This window comes from Oncorhynchus clarkii, chromosome 20 (genome assembly GCF_045791955.1).
Source record: "Oncorhynchus clarkii lewisi isolate Uvic-CL-2024 chromosome 20, UVic_Ocla_1.0, whole genome shotgun sequence".
Lineage (NCBI taxonomy): Eukaryota > Metazoa > Chordata > Actinopteri > Salmoniformes > Salmonidae > Oncorhynchus > Oncorhynchus clarkii.
In genome coordinates, this window is record NC_092166.1 from 19,722,656 (window position 1) to 19,742,302 (window position 19,647).

Genomic DNA, 19,647 nt, shown 5'->3' on the forward strand with positions numbered 1-19,647 from the left:
CCACCCCCTCACCCTATCAAGAACCTGCATGTCTGATCCAATTTAGCCAATGGAGAGAGGGAAGGAACTGAGAGGGAAAAATTATGTTTCCTTTCTCCCCCAGCTGTGTGGACATACCACTAACTCACAACCTTTCTGTGTCTGTTGCTCAGGTACACACACACAAACACACACACAGACAAATACCATGTTTGTTGGAGAAACACTTATGAATAGAGAGTGCTTTATACATATCCACCTTTGTACAGAGGCTGGACAAAAATAATAACAACTGTCATGACGTAGACCATGTTGATCAAAACATTAACATTAACATTATTAAAGATTACAGAAAGCAAAGCAGATATTATACTTTCTCTGCTATTGCAAAAATACCTGTTGACACATTTCTTCAGGTTTGTTTATTTGTACATGGTAGCACATTTGGAAGCCTGAATATTTTTTTATATAATGTGTTTAGATTTAATATCTCCCTTCCAAAAAGTTCCTGCAGGAATACTTCAGGAAATCCCACCAGAATCCCTCAGGAAACATCGAAATGAGCATGTCCTACAATATACCATAAATCCTAGTGGTTCTACTCCTACAGGCTCCTGCAGGAATATATGTGAGATGTGCAAGATATTTTAAATTCCTTCAGGATATATTTTTCCTGCAGGATTTCATCAAACCACAATCAGTCCACAATTGGGCCACAATCAGCCCAGGGACATTCTATGGTATGAGGGGGAAAATCTTGTATTTAACTTTAACTTCTTTGACTGAATCCAATATGGCTTTGCATCTGACAGACACAACAGCGTCTTTCTCTTTCCTGGCCAGAGGTGGGTATTATCTAGAGATGTATTATTTGGCTTAATCTAAAAATAAAAATGGGAGTCTTACCTGATCTTTCAAAAGCTAACACTGCTCATTCATGCCTCCATTCTCTATCAGGCAATCTATCACAGACACTTTCATCTCAGATGATTTCTATAAAAATAGAAGAGCTGTTGTTTGTAATGTGATTTAAAGGGCTTGTCCATGATACAGGAAAGGGGTGTCAGTGTTATATTCTGTGTTGTCCATCCAGGGCATCAGCTACAGATAATGTGCTATTACTTTGGTGGAGTCCAAAATGGCACAAAATGATACAGTCCACTTCTTTTGACCAGAGCCCTGTGGGGGAATATCAAGTGGTGTCAACCAATAAAATCTCTGAACTCTACCACTATGTAATTACAAAGCTGCAACTAAATAACATGTTAGTAAAATAATACTTAAGTAATTACAGCGATATTACACAGACATAACAGCAGCTAATTAGTGTTACCAGTTGTTATATTGTCTGTCTCCAGAAAGTTAAAACTGCTGTTCCTATCTGAAGAGAGAAAAAAAAACATGTCAATATTTTCATTTGAAAGTGACATTGAACTTCATCAGATCTCATCGTTACCACCATCCCCTTGCTTTTTGAAAATGTGTAAGTAGGGAGGAATATTACGCTCTTTAAAATTAGAATTCAGAGAGTGTGTAATTGAAACAATTCTAGATGAGACAGTGTGTGGGTAGAGACCCCATTAAAGGGCTAGCAAGGCCTGTGTGACGACTGGGTGACACACAGCTCATTTGGATCAAGATCAGAAAACTGCAGGTCCCTTGACAGGTGGTGGTCTCTCAATGTGCTATTAGAAATAAGGACACTGCACTGAATCACATACAGACACAGGATATGTCCCAAATGGCACCCTATTCCCCACATAGTGCACTACTTTTGACCAGAGCCCTATGCACTACATAGGAAATAGAGTGTCATTTGGGACCTAGATATATAGTTCTAAATGAGAGAGTATGAATCATCATCTCCAGATTAAATTAAAATTATAGGGTCTCGCTGTTGACATCTATGCAATCAGATAGGATCACACTTTGGAGTCCCATAGATATTCAATATTTAAAACTTTCACAAATGTGATAAAAATCTGAATTGCAAATTCAGTTCATCATTTCCCCTTAGCCAACAATAGTCACCTTTCTATTTTAAAAGGTAATGACTCTGAATGTGCTAGTCGGGTGAGAAAAATCCCATCAGAATGGTATGGCATGGACGAATGAAAAGCCTTACGAAATTGGGTAACCAGCCATGCAATAACCTGTCCTAGCATAGAATAGATCAGTATTTTCCTATTACTTCAGTTCAATGTTCATATGTCTGATTCTTCACATGTAGAACCACTGCCATGGATCCTTGCCAGGTTCCGTATGGTGCACATTATTTGCCCTAGCTTTCAGGATTTCACAAGGCAGCAATTTATGTCTCAACACCTCAGTCTGTGCTCTTCTTCTATTAACAATTTAGCAATGGATGCCATGGTCGCACTTCAGGATATCCTCTCTCACTCTCTCTCTCTCTCTCTCTCTCTCTCTCTCTCTCTCTCACTCTCTCTCTCTCTCACTCTCTCTCTCTCTCTCTCTCTCTCTTACTCACTCACGATTGTTTTTCTCCATGACTGCTCAGATTAATCAGCAGTTTACTGCCGCTGTCTGACAGTTTTCCCCTAGTTGGCTCTGGTCCAGATCAGCCTGAGACACGAGCCTGCCGTGAATCAGCATATTGGCAAATGGAACAGTTGTAATTTAGTCCTGAGGGGATACAAGCTGCTGAGTAACAATCTCTCACTTCCACCCCTTGTTTCAACACTGTTTTGAATTATTCAAACAGACAACAAAAGGACCCAACGTGGCAGTTGGTACCTGCACATATGAAAGGAGTGTGAATCTCCTTGACAGCAGGATTTAACAACTGATAACAACAACACAATCGGGTCGAAGAATATGTTTAAAATTAGATGATGGATCTTCTGCACATGCAACAAGAATGAAACCAAAGTACTAGAGCCTACATTTAACTTAGAACATGAAGAAGCTGCAGTTTTCAGACAACGTGGAGCTATCAGAAAATACAATATTGAATATTACAATGATATAGCACCATGCTCAAAAGCTAAAGTTATCTAACTGTCAGGGGTTGTATTCAGTACAAGCAGCTACTGTAGTCAAGCAGTTATAAAAGACTATGGTAATTGAGGAGCAGCATGGAGAAGGAAAGAGATGAGTAGGACATGATGAGGTCTGGAAATTCAACAGCAGTACCCAAACAGCAGCTCTTTCAAGTACAATCAAATGGAGGTTTTATTCAGTGTGGAAAATCAATACACTTGAATATGTTTTTACAAAGGGCCTCGTTGTCTCTTGGTGTAACCGGATTTAATGTATTCCAGCTGACGAAACTAATTAAGCAATATCTAGCTAACCCTCCACTCTAATGAAGAGCCAGGAGCAGTCAGACAGGAAACATTGAGAATGCTGATGTGGTAGAGTAAGGTAAGGTAGGCTAACTGAGTCTGGTAATGTTCCAAATGGCACTCGCATAGTGTGCTACTTTCAACCAGGCTCTGGTCAAGCCTGGTCAAACGTAGTGCACCATATAGGGAATAGGGTTCCATTTGGGCTGAAACCTAAGTCTGTCTGCCCACATATCTCATGCAGAGCCTTGTTATACACATCATATTGATTTTGGCTGGCAATATTGACACGATGTCGTGGCCAAGGTAGGGGGACAGCTCAATAGCATCATGCTCTTTCATTGCTGGTGTAAATTGTCAATCCCACGGTGTTATATACACTGAAGGTACAAAACATTAGGAACACCTTCCTACTTTGAGTTGAACTCCTTTTTGCCCTCAGAAGAGCCTCAATTCATCGGGGCATGGACTCTACAAGGTGTCAAAAGCGTTCCACAGGGATGCTGGCCCAAGTTGACTCAAATGCTTCCCACAGTTAGTTGTGTCAAGTTGGCTGGCTGTCCTTTGGGTGGTGGAACATTCTTGATACACTCGGGAAACTCTTGAGCATGAAAAACCCAGCAGCATTGCAGTTCTTGACACAACTCAAACCGGTGCGCCTGGCACCTACTACCATATCCTGTTCAAAGGCACTTTTTGTCTTGTCCATTCACCCTCTGAATGGGACACATACACAATCCATGTCTCAAGGCTTGAAACTTAACCTGTCTCCTCAGGTTATCATTTACGATGATTGAAGTGGATTTAACAAGTGACATCAATAAGGGATCATAGCTTTCACCTGGATTCACATGGTCAGTCTATGTCATGGAAAGAGCAGGCGTTCCTAATGTTTTGTACACTCAGTGTATATTTAGTATCTCGCATCAGAATGTGTTGACGTCCCTTCTGCCTTTCAGCACTCTCATCAGTCTCCCCATATGACCTCTAGCCACAGAACTTTAAAGAACAACATCTTTTACGACTGAATCCCAAATTGTACCCTTTTCCCTATATAATGCACTACTGAAGGGTGCCATTTGGGATGTATCCATAGACTACAGTACAAGAAGCTTCATCACAGCAAGAGGAGGGGTAGTATCCTTCATTGATAGGGACATCATACAGGGTTAGGACATGGACAAAGTATGTCATGGGACAGAAAATATTGACACATTTCATGCATGGTTGATGCACATGCACAGAGAATTGTATCACAACTTTGACCGGAACAGTCCTTAGCTGCACTCACGGCTCATGCATACCTCATTGCTTCTCTCTCTATTTGAAAGGACTCAGGACTGACAGGGTGGAGTGCAATAAATGGTGGCATATTGCTTGAATACAAGAATCCTGAATGGTGAAACAGTAAACAGCCGATATATGGAGTGCAGCCAGAATATTCTAAGAGACACATACGCAAACGGGAGGCTGTATTTGGATAATAATACTTTGATAACAACATACTCCAAAGTGGGATATTGAAGCGATGATTGTGACTCAGCATCCTCACGACTGTCTGCTTCCATAAAAGATTAATGGGCGTAGATCTCAGCGAAGTGTTGAAGGATGGGGGAGAGATTACACATCAGGCATTTATCCTAAAATGGCTGTTATCTATGATCCATATTTAAAACTCATCCTGCTACACCTGCTTGGTCATACATTATTAACAACCGGTGTCTCGGTCCAATGAGCTGGTTCCTCTGCTTCTCTCTCTCTCTGCTTCTCTTTCTCTCTCTCTCTCCATTTAATCCATTGGTAAATTAAGTTTCTAAATGGGAAACGTAATTACACCACGTTTTTTTGCATTTTGAATAATAAATTATGATAAGATTAGTGCCATTATAATTCTTATTTTTATGAATTATGAAGGGTTCTATGATATTTTTTTTGGTGTAGTTTTTTTCCCTGGGTTAATGTCTGAATAGCACTATGCTTCTGCAGGGCTATAATAAAAGCAGTGTGATGGATTTGTATAACAAAATGCTATAACCAAAGGAGCCTTCAGTAATCCTCAACTTTCTCTCATTTCCCCCTTACCCTCTACTACTACCCCATTTATTTTTCACAGAAATTCACACAGAACAATTTATTGTGATTAGGCATCTAAATAAAAATATAATTTCTATATTTATTTTCTCCTTTCTTCCTCTAAGTCAATTACATTTATATTGAATAGGCGGCAGTGGAGAGAGAGTGAGGTATGGAGGGAAGGAAAGCAGAGTGATTATAATGTGAGATTACAGGCAGATTGTGCAGCCATTTTGTTGTAATTACAGAGGGAGAGAGGAGAAGTAAAGGGCCCTGATGCTCAGATGGCAGTATCTATTTAATTTAGGAACGGTCTCTGTTACCTCTCAATGCTCCTGTAAATATTATATAGCCCAAGCACAGCATGTTGGCCCCATTGTACGATTCATGGCTGCATCTTTATCTCAGTTTTATGGGTTCATTTGAATGTATCGATCCTGTTGTGTTTTAATGCACGCAGTATTACTCATGATGCACAAAGGGGGTAATAGAATGAATAAAATCAATCCTCTAATCAATTCCCTTCATAAAAGATCATGCTGTTCTTTATGTTGTGCATGGGCCTACTGACAATAAGGGGGATAATGCAGGGGAACTGCAAAGCCAAAACAAATGGAAATGGTTAAATCCTATAAGAAATGTATCTATTTCCTATTGCATATTGAGTGTCTATCTAGCAGACAAAAATAATCTGACTTTACTCATTCTAAAGAATCCTGGTCAATCCATTTAGAGAGGCTAAACCATAGAAATATAATCATTCTTGTTCTGTGGGCTGGACAAACCCATGGACATTTTTTAAGATGGGAAAACCTAATGCTCTCACACACACAATTTATAACCCAACATTTAATAGAAAAATATGTGTTCATCTTTTTTTTCACATATAAATGTAAATTCGTTTTTCATTTTATTGTTCTGTAGCACTTTATATATTCTAAAACATACTGGTTAAAACTTACGGAACCAAGTCTAGACTGCACACGTATATTATCTCTGAATAAGATGACAATGGCTCCACCTACTGATCTACCTACCAGCTTGTGCTTTTTTCCTCCCACAATACTTTTATTTTGAAAACGAGGCGATACGTTATACAGGTAGTAAGTAACCTTCCACTGGGTGAATGTTTATTTCCAAGTTCAAAGCAAATGTCTAGCTGAATTTTCCGTGTCTTTGGCCTCGCCTTTTCCTGTTGCACACAGGCCTTTGAATTTACATTGAGATGTATATTCTAACCTAGTTGTTTGCCGTAAATCGCACCAGTTGTGTGAATTCTGGCATGCAACCCTGGTCCAATGACACTACAAGAAACCAATACATATTTAGTGGAAACGAGAAAATGCGATTTTAATTTTGTAAAATATACTACAGTTGCTAGCCACGCTTGCCCCTCTTGGATAGCATCGGCTCAGCTTTCCAGGTGCTATTGTAGCAAAGAGGGTTCCATTCTTTCTGGTTGGTCTAATGTAGCCCAATAATGGACTAAATGAGCCTACCGTTACTCCTTATAGTCCAAGGACCTTACATGTTCAGTTGAGAGGCGAATTGGCTCTGGCAGCCAAAACGGACAAATACTCCATCTAAACTAGCCGACTAAACTCAACTCCACCGTGTGCGACGTGTGTGAGCGCACTGGAGCTTCAAAGTTACATACAATTAAGTTATCAATTACACAGAACAACGTCATGTGTAATCGGGGGCTGTTCTTTTGAAATCTGTCGTTTTTGATAACTTCCTTTATTGTGAGGTTCAGTCCGCCCACACTAGTCGCCGCTCAACTCCATCTTAAATGGCGGAGTTGGAGTTTAATCGGCTACATGTAAATAAATAGATTCTCAATTGCTGAAAAATTATGTAAAGATAGCTAAAGCGCTCTACATTTATATCACCTCTAAATAATTTCACAAATGCAAAATGTACGCTGTTTTAACCGTTTTTTACACACTTGGATACGACTGTATTTTTCAGTGACAACACGTTCTAACGTTACCTACATTTACACTCGGATAGCTATTTGGCACAGGTAAGCCTGTCTTCCTCTTTTTTCTGTAAACATGCCCCGTAACATGGAAACATGACAGTGTGGGAATTCTAACCCTATAAAGGTGTGTAGTAATTTAACCTTTTGTTTTTAGAAAATTATTTCTCGCTGATTTCAGTTCCTTATGTTCCCAAACCCGTACTGCAAGCGATGCGTTTTAAAGTTCATAACGAGCGTCAGGGCTCTTAACAAAACACCCCCGATCAGAAGTTACTATCGTCAATAGACGTAGTTAGCGTCTATGAATGGGCTAGGTCAAATGCGGTAAGATTGTAGGCAGCTATTGTTTGTATGGATATTGAAATTGACCAAAAGTGTCAAGCTGCTATGTTACTAGTATGTGCATGCATGTGCCCTTTTAAGTAATATATTGGCCAAAGCCAGTGTCACGTGTGTCTGTCTATCTCTGTGGCTGTATGTATGTGCAGTGTCTCATCCACAGTCTGAGCGCGTCTGTCTGTCTGTGCATGGTCCTGTTCTCCCCAGGTCACACAGAGGTCCTCGTGTTGGAGGAGGAGAAGGCCAACTTCTCAGGAGACTGTATTCTGGGGAGGGAACTGCCATGTTTGAAGATCTCTATGACTATGTGAAATCTCTGCAAATCCTGTTGGACTCACAGGCTGACCTAATATACCCAACTCTGAAACACTGAATGGTGTAATTGAATGAAAAGTGCTCAAAAAAGGCATGGATATCATCCATTAGAAAATACACATTACATAAATTATACTGTCAGTCACACCTTCAAATGGCTAGTTCACATTAGCTACAGTGCCTTCAGAAAGTATTCACACCCCTTGACTTTTTCTACATTTTGTTGTGTTACATCCTGAATTTAAAATGCATTACATTGAGATGTGTCACTGGCCTATACACAATACCCCATAATGTCAAGGTGGAATTATGTTTGTAGACATTTTTACAAATGTATTCCAGATGAACGCTGAAGTGTCTTGAGTCAATAAGTATTCAACCCCTTTGTTATGGCAAGAAGTAAAAATGTGCTTAACAAGTCACATAATAATTTGCATGGACTCACTGTGTGCAATAATAGTGTTTAACATGATCTTTGAATAACTACCACACATACAATTATCTGTAAGGTCCCTCACTCAAGCAGTGAATTACAAACAGATTCAACCACAAAGATCAGGGAGGTTTTCCAATACCTCGCAAAGAAGGGCACCTGTTGAGCATGGTGAAGTTATTAATTATACTTTGGATGGTGTATCAACACACCCAGACAGGACAAAGATACAGGCGTCCTTCCTAACTCAGTTGCCAGAAAGGAAAGAAACCGCTTAGGGATTTCACAATGATGCAGGCCAATAGTGACTTTAAAACAGTTTAATGGCTGTGATAGGTGAAAACTTAAGGATGGATCAACAACATTGTAGTTACTCCACAATACTAACCTAAATGACAGAGGGAAAAGAAGGAAGCTTGTACAGAATAAAAATATTCAAAAACATGCATCCTGTTTGCAATAAGGCAAAAAAGTAAAACTGCAAAATAAATTGTCAAAGAAGTTAACTTTATGTCCAGAATTCAAAGCGTTATGTTTGGGGCAAATCCAACACATCACTGAGTACCACTCTTCATGTTATCAAGCATGGGGGTGGCTGCATCATGTTATACGTGTGCTTGTCATCGGCCAGGACTAGGGAGTTTTTTTAGGATAAAAAGAAACTGAATAAAACTAAGCACAGTCAAAATCCTAGAGGAAAACCTGGTTCAGTCTGCTTTCCAACAGACACTGGAAGACAAATCCCCCTTTCAGCAGGACAATAACCTAAAACACAAGGCCAAATATACACTGGAGTTGCGTACCAAGATGACATTGAATGTTCCCGAGTGGCCTAGTTACAGTTTTTACTTACAATGAACAAAAATATAAATGGAACATGTAACAATTTCAAAGATTAAGAGTAACAGTTCATATAAGGAAATTAGTCAATTGAAATTAATTATTTAGGCCCTAATCTATGGATTTCACATGACTGGGAATACAGATATGCATCCGTTGGTCACAGATACCATTTAAAAAAGGTAGGGGGTGCGGATCAGAAAACCAGTCAGTATCTGGTGTGACCACCATTTGCCTCATGCAGCGCGACACATCTCCTTTGCATAGAGTTGATCAGGCTGTTGATTGTGGCCTGTGGAATCTTGTCCCACTCCTCTTCAATGGCTGTGCAAAGTCGCTGGACTTTGGCTGGAACTGGAACATGCTGTCAATCCAGAGCATCCCAAACATGCTCAATGGGTGACATGTCTGGTGAGTATGCAGGCCATTGAAGAACTGGGCCTCTTTCAGCTTCCAGGAATTGAGTAAAGGTCCTTGCGACATGGGGCTGTGCATTATGCTGAAACATGAGGTGATGGTGGGGGATGAATGGCATCAATAAAATGCAATTGTGTTTGTTGTCCCTAGCTTATGCCTACCCATACATAATCCCACCGCCACTTTTCACAATGTTGACATCAGCAAACCACTCGCCCAATTGAGGCCATACACGCTGTCTGCCATCTGCCCAGTACAGTTGAAACCGGGATTCATCCGTGAAGGGCACACTTCTCCAGCGTACCAGTGGCCATCAAAGTTAAGCATTTTCCCACTGAAGTCAGTTATGCCACCAAACTGCGGTCAGGTCAAGACCCTGGTGAGGATGACAAGCACACAGATGAGCTTCCCTGAGACTGTTTCTGACAGTTTGTGCAGAAATTCCACAGATTCATCAACTGTCCGGGTCTGGTCTCAGACCATCCCATAGGTGAATAAACCAGATGTGGAGGTCCTGGGCTGGTGTGGTCTTTGGTTGTGAGGCTGGCTGGACGTACTGCCAAATTCTCTAAAACGACGTTGGAGGCGGGTTAGGTAGAGCGATGAACTTTAAATTCTCTGGTAACAGCTCTGATGGACATTCCTGCAGTCAGCAAGCCAATTGCACACTACCTCAAAACTTGAGACATCTATGGCATTGTGTTGTGAGACAAAGCTGTACATTTTAGAGTGGTCTTTTCTTGTCCCCAGCATAAGGTGCACCTGTAAAACGATCATGCTGTTTAATCAGCTTCTTGATATGCCACATCGGACAAGTGGATGGTTTATCTTGGCCAAGGATAAATGCTCACTAGCAGGGATGCAAACAAAATTGTGCACAAAATTTGAGAGAAATAAGCTTTTTGTGCGTATGGAACATTTAAGGGAACTTTTATTTCAGCTCATGAAACATGGGACCAACACTTTACATGTTACATTTATATTTTTGTTCAGTGTAAATTGGCTTGAAAATCAATAGACTTGAAAATGGCTGTCTAGCAATGATCAACAACCAACTTGACAGAGCTTGAAGAATATGAAAAAGAATGAACAAATATTTAACAATCCAGTTGTGCAAAGCTCAGAGACTTATTCAGACATGTATTGACTCAGGGGTGTGAATAAATTATACATTTCAGTGTTTACATTTCAATACATTATGCAAAACTGTCTAAAAACGTGTTTTTGCTTTCTCATTATGGGGTATTGTGTGTAAACGGGTGAGAAAAAAAATTTTAGTCGATTTTGAATTCAGGCTGTAACACAACAAAATGTGGAATAAGTCAAGGGGTATGAATGATTTCTGAAGGCACTTTATGTATAGAAATCAACACAAAAACATATTCTACAAGAGTCATTCATTTCTTCCTTATCTAATATCTGCAGGCCATAGCCCTGTGGTCCAAGATGTAGCTTCTAAGATCCAGCAGTACATCAGCCATAGAAACCTCAGAGAGCAACAGTTCCTCACTGTTCTCCAGGCAGCCGTAAGGGAACACATTGACTTCTATGGAACTGCTCAAAGTCGTCTACAAGGTGTGGGAATTGTAACTTAAAGTTACGATCCTCTGTTGGTAACTGTAAGATTGATATACAGTATGTGTAGATGCTAACCCAAGAATGTTAAGTCATTCAAAACATACTAACACTGCTTTGCCTATAGAAATGAACATTTACAAATCTGTGGAATCTTGTGCTATACTCTACTTTGTATCTCACTTTAACATTTAGGAGACACCTGAACGTCTGCATAATGCAACAAAGGTGAACCTTGTGCAGCACCTTAAGACATTTGAGAAGGGTGGGAAGATAACTGTTGGTTTGTCTTAATTTCTGTCAATTAAATTGTCATCTTATGTTACACTATTTGATTAATGTACCGTAATACTATGTCCTAGATGTTTTTATTTTGTCTCCAATTTTCATTCAGCCAGTGATTAATCTTCTCACACAAATAAATTGAAGAGTAGTTTGTGATCCACACTTTAATTCGACAAAGGACACTTGAGATCTTGGATTTCCCTGTGCAACGCACAAATGAGCTTGGTTTGGTGTGATATGAAGAGTATTTTGCAAGAATATGAAGTTATTCTTCATATCAATTAAATTATTGTGTCTGTACTGTCTGAATACAGCCAAAGGAGAAAGTTGAAATGTGAAAGAAGAATAGAGCTGGCCCGGCACATCAATTTATGGCGCTACCAATGTACTGGTGGCCACCTTTCATTCAATTTTAACATGCCGACTTTGGACATTTGAGGACATCATTTGAACTTCGGTATGTGCCTAGGGACAGCTGAACTCAAGATAAGCACATATAAATTGAAACCCTGTGCAAAGAGTTCATTTCAACCAAGATCACACTGATTTTCCAATTGAAACACCAAGATCAAACTATATGAATCCATAATGCAAAATGTACAGATGCCTAATAAATTATAGTTTTTCAACATAGAATTAACGCTACTGAACGTTCTAATTTCATCATTCATTGCCTTTTGCTGATTGTGTAATTTAAACCTTGCATGGGGACGTCACTCTGAGAAATACTCACTAGGTGGCAGTGTTAATCAAAGAAAGAATAAACGACCTGGAAAATGAGAAAGAGGAGTAGAATCAGAGACGGAAGTGGAAGCAAGAGACAACCCACCAACCCACTCAATGTTTTTTTTCTGGTTCAATGAAAGTCAATTAACTAAGTAGACCAGACCCAGCTGCTATTGCATTGGTGCCTATGGGAGACCCTCCCCGTTAAATAGACCGGAACTGACCTTGGTAGAATGTCAGCCTACAATGGCATAGATTTTGCATTTAGCCCACAAGCAGGGAACCACTCAACAAGCAACAACATTAGGATATTACCAATTGCCTTCCATGGGTGGCTTTTGAATGTACTACTGAATTGTGATTTTTAAACTGTAATAGGCAACCAAAGCAATGATTGGCTGCCCTTGATTCCACCCTATGAAATATATGGAACCTAGATCCCCCAAATGTCTCAAACTAGATAAATATTATATTTACAGGATAGAGAATTAAAATGTGTAAAATACTGCTAAAAAGCTTGAAACGAGTATAACATAAGGCAGAGAAATAGCTACATGAGTCCCTCTTTCAAAATGTACAAACCCTTTACCTTGCCCAAACAATCTCTATTTAAATGAAGCACATTATTTAACAACAATTTATTTTATCAACAGCAGGTTTGACCAATTAGTAAGTGGCTGTGGCCACTATAAAGGCAGAAATGGGGGAAAGTTAGTAGCCTGATTGGTTCTATGGATATTTTGAGGATGCAACATTGTATCTGTCCCCAAATGGTGTCTTTGAGAGCATGGGCAGCACCATTGAAGCTATCTCCATTTTGAAGTAGGACATTTTTGTCTTCTACTACTTCTATGAGTTTGTAAACCCCCTGGATTGTGTTGTTTGAACAGGTATAAAACCAAGGTTGTCGATTTACTGCCACCTGCATTTATGGAATGTTTGCTCAGCAGTATAATTAATTGGCTGATCCCTCCTGATGATGTGGATGGAATTGTGATCGTTCCTTAACTCATGGGAAGTCCCATCCAGTTGACCAGTTAAAAATTATGAAAGTCCTCAATGGCACTGCCCATGTTAACTGGCTTTTGGGCACTAGACTCTATGATTTGGACCGAGATGATTTATGAGCGGTTCCAACATCTGCCTGAGACATTTTTACCATGCCATAGAGACAAAATTCATAATGTGAAGAGGCACTATCTTACTGTGTTTGTGTGGAGGCATGTTAATTGACTCCTACTTATATTAATGTGTTGTAGCTTGGGCTGCATGGCAAATACAAAGCCTAACATCAAATACAAACCTGAAGAGTAAAGGCACACTTTTTTACTCATTAATTTGGGCCTAAAATAACAGGGTGTTTGTTGGTAGCCTACATTTGAAAGACTCCAAAATGTAATGTTGCATTATTTAAATTCAACCTTAAAGGACGATATGACTAAAACACTTCTGAGTAAGCACAGCAGGGTCAACCTATTCAAGTAAAAAAACAAAAACATTGTTAACCAACTTTCATCGGTCGCATTGATACCATGAGTCTGTCTGCCTTTAAGCTGTTATGGCTGGCTGCAGAGTCATTATTCTGGCCTGTTCTGTGAGCAGCAAAGTCTATTGTGGTAATGAGGGCTGGTGCGCTGCGCGTGTGGGGGAGGACTATGGGCATGATAAACAAGCACCACAGTCATCGCAGAGGAACATGGCGGCAGTGCTGTTACATTGCCGATTCACGAGTACGAAGGTCCTGACATAGCAGTTCAAATTTATGGGACTTCAAGTTACGGTAAGTTATGGAGAGTAACTTACAATATATGCATTTTATAGTGAAGAAGTGTGTTTTTGTCCAGATATATATGCTATAATCCATAATGTCTTTTAGGTTTACCATTGGGAAGCTGCGTTGTTGCTTGTTATCTGAAGCGAGATATTTCTTTAGATGGTTCGAAGATTACTTCTACACTAGTTTTGTTTTGAAGCGTTGCTGAAGTTTAACTTTGTTTAGGCTACTAAGCAATGTAAATCACATTTGTTTTGGCTTGTGAGTCTATAGGCTACTGTGTTTTGAGTTTCAGAGAGAAGTTGAAGGAGGTTCCTATTTGCAAATTCATTTGAAGATTGAACAACGACATCGATAGCGGATATAGTGGTAAACATTGCACGTAGTTCGAGGTTTTTGCATAATGCAAAATAGCTTATTGAAACCAAAAGAACAGACGTGGTTGAAGAAACCAAACGTCACTGGCGTATGAGTTCAAGTAGGAAATCCTCAGCAAGCAAGGCACCACATTTTCGATTGGTAATCTGTCCTATCAACTATTTAACACTTAGAAACGTTTGCGATCTGAGAAGTGCAACATTATATATTAGTCATATTGACATATTCAAAGGAATTATATAATTTTGACTTCAACTGTTCATCAACCTTTGCGTGACGTCATATGGCGAACGTGACGCAAGTCTTCCCACAGGAGTTATCTATAACTGTTTAAAAAGAAAAATAGTTCCAAAACACAAATATTTGGCAATTCGTTCCTATAACCTAAGTGTTGGTTTATCAGTGACTATCACCTAAACGGTTAAAACCAATATCTCAATCATAGTATTATTTTTTTGCTTGCCTTGTGAGAATCTCTGTGTTACTGTGGGTTAATGCATCATAAAGAATCATCAGCTTTAAATTGCTAGTAAAGAATATTAGGAGAAAGGAATGGCACCAAAATCGAATACAGTTCACATTGAGCAGGGCCAGTGGGCCACCAATCAATTGGCCTGCAGAAGGTTGACCATATGGCAGGTGCATAGTGTTATCCATAGTGAGATATTACCTAATAAGTCAAACTGCTATTAGAGTAGAAATATATAAAGATTGGACGAAAGGCTGGGTCTATTGGTAGAGAATCTCTTAATATTGGACTAGCGGCCCTTTAAAGACTTTATTCTCTGCTTCTGTATTACACACCAGTGAACTTTGAAAGGTATTGCATCACACAGCCTCTTTCCTAGTTCTGTCATTGTCCATCTTTTCATTAATAAATGCACTAATCTTACATGAAAAGCAGAACTTTGTCGACAGAGATGGGCAACTTTATATTTGTTTAGTAATGGAACATATAGTATTTTCGATCTTATTTTGCTTATCGTTTTAGAGCCTTTTAGCCTGTTAATTTGCCATTATTTAGTAAGCTGTGCAGAAGACTTGGCATGTGCTTCAAACATACAGTACACAGCGAGTGATTTGGAAGGGATGCCATTTCATTGCATAGCTTGATGACTGTACTGTAACATTTAAAGTGGAACTGACAGTGTTTTAGCATTTTACATTTTAAGCTTTTAAAATGCATTCATCCAGAGAAACATATGGTAGCAATTAGGGTTAAGTGCCTTGCTCAAGGGCACACTGGCAGATTTTTCACCCAGTTGGCTCATGGATTCAAACTAGCAACCTTTCAGTTACTGGCCCAATGCTCTTGGCATGAAATCTTATTTAAATGTGTTCATATTCACACCAGGAAGAATATGATGCCTTTTTTAAAATTTATTTTTTACTTTACATTTTCTGAGTAGCGAGCACTTAGCTATGGTAATTTTCATGTTTTCATACTTGACGTAGAGGAAGACTTTTGTGAAAAATTCTAAAGCAATATAGAGTGGGAAAGCGGCCATGCATTTGAACAATTAATAGATAATTCAGTAAATAACACCTAATAAACGTGTCAGTCTTGTCAAGAACCGGACTCTACACAGACCGGTTCGCCATAGCCAATCGGAGCTACAGTAGGTCTATATGCAAATAAGCAATTTTCCACATTCACTTTGAACTTTGACTGCGTTTACAGGCAGTAGCAACAGTGAAATTTTAGATAATTAGAAAAGCATTCGCCAAAAGCCACAAAATACCAGAATGAAATTAGCTAAAAATCTAATGAGGGAACAGTAGATAAACTCTCTCAAACTTTCAGCTTGTAGTTGGCAGTCAAAATTGAAATGATAAACGATGGGGAATAGTATCCTGCTCACCTGCCAATGCATGCTTGTCCCAGCCCACGTTTTGACAACTGAATGGGGACTTGCCTGCCTGCCTGCCCATTTTGATCGCTGGGCAGTTTTTCTCAAGCAGGTTTCTGCAGGCTAAACATGAATTTAGGGCTTGCAAAGTTATCGTGTAAATGACTAAAATAAAATAACCCTCAACCGTTTTTTATTTTATTTATTTTATTTGTGGAATGAACAGCTGACTGAAGACAGGCCAGGCATTCTTTGCAGCTTACTTTCTGTGGTAACATGAACTCTTTTCAGCTGCGATGAAACTGTGTTGCTCCTTGCTGAAACAAGCTAGGTGTTTTAGGAAAGGAGTCTGGTTGACTAGGCTCTGCCACCTTCACTTCAGCAGTAGAACATGCAGTCAGGAGAGGAGAAAATGTGTGCCGTTTCATATTTTTGTAATATATTTTTTAATGAAAACAGAATACTATTCAAATTATTATAACAGTGACTGCGATCATTTGGCTGACCAATAACCATTATTGAAAATTCATTGACGTCACAGCCCTGCCTGAACTTAAATCCCATCTTAGATTGGGTCTGCTGAAATCACAGCAACATCAGTTATTCCTTTTGCATTGAGTTTATTTACTCATTTCAAAGTAATCATAACTCTGATATTTGAAGCGCTGCATCAGTAAATTGAGTGCTCTAACCTACATCTCACCTTGTGCTTTCCTCCACTGGCCATTGAAATTCTCCTTCTCTCAGTAATTGTATTGTATATCCGTTCTTATGTGGCCTAGTTATGAGAGGCTGTGTACTACTACAGTATGATTATTAATTTATCCATTAGCGTGCCCAGTTCCTGTCACAGTTGTTCAATTGATCTATTCATATGGATTCATTTCATTTCCTTTTTTTATTTTTGTATACAATGCAGACCAGGTTATGATACAGCAGCATTGTTTGTTCATATGTTGTCCTCCATACTGTTTGACAGAATGGCTCTGTAGGGTGACTACAAATCTAAATGATTGGACCTAGCTCGGTACTGGAGAATTACTCACATGACAGTTTTCTTCCAAGTGCATGCAGGCCAGTGCTGCTTACAAGGGCACTTCCCAGGAGAGAGTGTGTGTGTGTGTGTGTGTGTGTGTATATGGTGCTGCCACCCCCTGGCAGTCATCTCTTCAAATACCTCAATGGCGGTTCATGGGTGGACTGTCACCTTAAGAGTAAGGGGTCCATTCCTTTCTAGCATTCAACAATGCAGAAAAATAGCAATTACTGTCATGAAATGGTGGATGTAACATACTGGACTGAGGAGACTGGTTCAAATGGTGTATCTGTGGACAGTCCGCACACACACAGTCGAGAAAAAAAAAAAAAAGAGCTGATTTGATTGGTCAAAAGACACAATTAGTGAAAAAATATCAGAATTGGGCTGCCTGTGTAAACGCAGCGTTAGTGTAGACATAGTCACAACCCACCATGGTGAACTGTTTCTAGGCCACCCAGCAAACAAGAGGGAATGCAGCAGAATGAACCAGTGGCCAGGGAGCCAAGGTCCAGGGTTGCATAACAAGTGCTAATTTGGTTTGCGCTGTGGCCATAATTCTGCAGCTATGTGACAGGGCCCTGGTGGTAAAGTCTCCCCTGTGCTACACCCTGTGTGAAGCACTGTGGGCTAACATGACTAGCAGCCAAGCCTGCATGCTTGGATCCAACCTCTGTTTTGTTTAGAATGTTATTTTCTTCTTCGGGAATCCCACATTGCTGTGAGAAATGTCAGCAGCATTTTCATGTAGGTGCTCGCATGTTAACTCCACCAGTGGGGAGGACATGTACTGTTCTGCAGTATTTGCCTGCATGTGTAGAGAAACCTGGAGGCAGTGGTTGCATGAATTATCCTGGAATAATATTAGGTAGTATGGGTGTGAAAAGCCTACAAATAAACTCTAAAGCCTTGTTCACACTGCAGGCCTTAATGCTCAAATCTGTTTTGGAATATTGACTGTCCAAACACCAAGCTACGAGTGACCAAACTGGATTTGTGTGTGTTCAGACAGCAATTATTTGCTGACATGGCTACAATAGTTATCATAGTAACGGTGGGTGTGTGTGCAGTGGTGTAGGCTGATTTGGTAGTGGTTCTCGTGCTTCTGATCACTCAGAAGTTATGCAGCAAGCTAAAGTGACAATGTCTGTCATGGCTGTTTCCCAGTTGCTTTGAATGTTCAAAATCATTGTGTAAGAACTTTTTTAAATATTTTTTTTTTAAAGCCTCAACGGATAAGATGGTCCAACTTTCAAAACAAGTAATTTTTTGCCACATCACTGTTTAGCTTTCTAGCACGTTCACTCATTTGTTAGTAAACGATTAACAATCTAGTTAGCTACCACATGTTCTTGTCAAACTGTCAACAGAATAGCTAGCAAGCAACAAGATATGCCAAATAGCAGTCTAAAAACCACTTGAGATCAAATCAAATTAGACCGTTCAGAGACAAGTCACATGGCCAAGGTGGTTTGAAATGTGGCTTGAAATATCAGATTCCATATGCTTTTGGGCTGTTTAGACTGCAGGAAAAATATCAGATTCCATATGCTTTTGGGCTGTTTAGACTGCAGGAAAAATATCAGATTCCATATGCTTTTGGGCTGTTTAGACTGCAGGAAAAATAACAGATTCTAGTCGGACATGCAAAAAAAAAAAAAAAAAAAAAGATTTCAATGATTTCAAACTACCATTGTGAACAAGGCCTAATTGTGGCATGTTATGAAAATAAGTTTGTGGTTCTAAGTTAGGATCCATGTAAAATCATCAGGTATTACAATGTGATCATGATATCGACTATTTAACATCCTAACTGTCATCACTGCTGACATCGGCAGGCAAGAAGTATTTGTTGCAATTCCATAATGACTAAAGGCTACTAAGGCTAGATGCTTACCATCTGGTTGCTTGGTAACACAAATTAATCATAGCCTGGAAGTGTGTGTGTAAAATGGTTTAAGGATGACTACCATCACTTGTGCTTCTGTGGTTTACTATGTTGGTGTACAGATGTGAAACTAGACACCTAGAAAACACTATGGAGAAAACAATATTTACTTTCTACAGATCTTAGATCAGCTGTACTTTGTACCGTGTAATGGCTAAAGCTTGGATTGGTTGAAAAAAATCTGATTTTAGATCTGTGCAGGCAGGGGGCAAAGTCTACCATGAGCCAGTTGGACAAATTAAAATTCATGGCAGCATTCCGTGTCGATTGAGTAATGACTTGTAAGCACTCGGCCAAAGATCTCAGAGATCCGCTCGGGTATCTACTGTAGCTTCAAGCCATCAACCAGGAGAGAAATTCCATCTGAGTGAGGTGCCATTTTATCCTGAT

The 19,647-nt window shown here is 39.6% G+C and overlaps 1 protein-coding gene and 1 long non-coding RNA gene across 7 annotated transcripts in view; both read left to right on the forward strand.

The window, feature by feature from the left end:
* Nucleotides 1-7,120: 7,120 nt before the first annotated feature.
* Nucleotides 7,121-11,605, forward strand: LOC139377314 (uncharacterized). The gene is made up of 2 exons (XR_011627993.1): nt 7,121-7,383; nt 7,888-11,605. It is a non-coding gene; the product is annotated as an uncharacterized lncRNA (long non-coding RNA).
* A 2,340-nt stretch (nt 11,606-13,945) lies between these two features.
* LOC139376046 (nuclear receptor coactivator 2-like) overlaps nt 13,946-19,647 on the forward strand; it is a 49,651-nt gene continuing 43,949 nt past the window's right edge. For 2 of the 6 annotated variants that reach the window (XM_071118169.1, XM_071118172.1), the window contains exon 1: nt 13,946-14,051. The gene's annotated coding sequence lies outside the window, so the exon portion shown is untranslated. The remainder of the gene's footprint in view (nt 14,052-19,647) is intronic. The other 4 variants (XM_071118168.1, XM_071118175.1, XM_071118171.1 and 1 more) reach the window with 2 other exon arrangements.